Here is a 1,916-nt window from a genome sequence, read left to right on the forward strand (position 1 = left end):
AACCGACGACAGCTGGATAAATAACTCTGAAATTTTATAATGAAATAAAGACACAAGCAGTTTTATGTTTTTCTTTGGATATTTATTTATATATATATATACTAGCTGTACCCTGCCACGTTTCTCTGTGGCATATTATGGTTAAGAGGGCACTTCTGAATACATCAAGGTTCTGGCAAAATCATCTTCCTGGCATAAGGTGAAGAAGGCAGTCAGAGTTGTCGCTGGCCGATTCAGGACTCTTTCTTGCACATTTTTTCTGTGAAATAGACACGTTGACCATTCTCCAAATGGACTGCCACGTTTCTCTGTGGCATATTGTGGTTGAACGCATAAGAAATAAGTCAAACAAAAAATAATAATTTTCAAATTAATTTAATTCTGTAATACTTGTTGTATACAATATTCTTTGTTTCTCCATTCGCCGCGTAAATATAAAGATTTTTTGGTTTTCCGACTCGTGAACACGCAACATATAATTGTCCGTGTGAAAAACAATCTTCATCCAAATCCAGACCACACAACTCCAGAGATTGACCTTGAGCTTTATTTATGGTCATTGCAAACGCCAAACGAATGGGAAACCGCAATCTCTGTTCATCAATTTCTTGACTGCGAGTCGCGTACCGTTGCAGAGTTTCGGCGGATTTATATTCCGGAGCATGATAATCGGCACACCTATTTTTAATTTCAATATGTGTGGTGGCATTCCAGGCAGATCAAGTGAGTTTAGAAATTCGTTAGGGTAATTAACTGCTTCCTCTGCCTCCACAACGGTATCTATCGACTTATATGTAATTTCGTCAGTTTCTATGCTTTTTTGGATTACATGATTGAGCTGGTAGACATCTTTGTTCTTGGCAGCGAGAATCGCTCGTCCACTGAGCCAATCGTGATTCCTATAATTTATTCGGATATTGGGGAACACTTTTTGGATAAGTTCTTCCTTCGATGTAACTAAATTACAGAAATTCCCGGGCAATACTATTTTTCTCGACGTCTCATTGACTGGCAGCTTTCCGTTCCCAATGTCCAGTAGCTGTCGTGAGAATACGTCGGCTGAGTCATCGTTCTATAACTGGACACGCATATTCGTCTTCAACTGTAATGTACGTACATGTTTCCACAATATAGAATATTTCAGGCAAGCATTTATCTCGTCAGCTGGTGTCGATCGGGAAATCACAGGCAACGTTTGTCTGAAATTCCCTGCGAGCAATATTAACGCGTTCCCATGCATTGCTCTCAGCCGCTCAGTCTCTCGAAAGGAGGCCCGTTTTTCGTCAGTCATATTCGTAATCTTACGTCTTTTTGCTTCTGTATTGCGAATACAACGACCCAATCTCGACTTTTTTGGTGGCATGACTTCGTTTCTTACTGAACCTGAACAAAAAATAAAATTTTTATCTCCAATTTCTTCTTTCAATATGTTTTTAATGTTTGACAGGAAATGCTTTGATTTGTAGAGGGCGCAGTAGTAGGGGCACGGGGAAACGCTAAAAAAATAGATATATTCGCAACCGCAGATAAGCTATCAACATCAAAAGTAGTCAATAACCGAGCTGGAACCTCAACGCATGTTCTCTAAAAATTTGGGCTTAAACGGTTCAGAACTTTTCAAGTTTCTTCTTTCAATATGTTTTGAATGTTTGACAGGAAATGCTTTGATTCAGCTGGCTGCCTGTAGATGGCGCAGCAGTAGGGGCACTTGGAAACGCTAAAAAAATAGATATATTCGCAACCGCAGATAAGCTATCAACATCAAAAGTAGTCAATAACCGAGATGGAACCTCAACGCATGTTGTGTAAAAATTTGGGCTTAAACGGTTTAGAACTTTTCGAGTCTATGAAGGATGTAGACACGAACAGAGCATTTTTATATATATAGATATCTATATATATATATATATATATTT

At 38.7% G+C, this 1,916-nt stretch overlaps 1 long non-coding RNA gene across 1 annotated transcript; it reads right to left on the reverse strand.

Moving 5' to 3' along the window:
• Positions 1-359: 359 nt before the first annotated feature.
• Positions 360-1,205, reverse strand: LOC147645038 (uncharacterized). Its single transcript, XR_015271475.1, has 2 exons — positions 1,118-1,205; positions 360-1,039 (listed from the first exon to the last, which is right to left on the reverse strand). It is a non-coding gene; the product is annotated as an uncharacterized LOC147645038 (long non-coding RNA).
• Between the last annotated feature and the right edge of the window lie 711 nt (positions 1,206-1,916).

The sequence above is a fragment of the Drosophila serrata genome, unplaced genomic scaffold, assembly GCF_035046125.1.
Source record: "Drosophila serrata isolate PLE 108 unplaced genomic scaffold, ASM3504612v1 contig_28, whole genome shotgun sequence".
NCBI classification, from domain to species: domain Eukaryota; kingdom Metazoa; phylum Arthropoda; class Insecta; order Diptera; family Drosophilidae; genus Drosophila; species Drosophila serrata.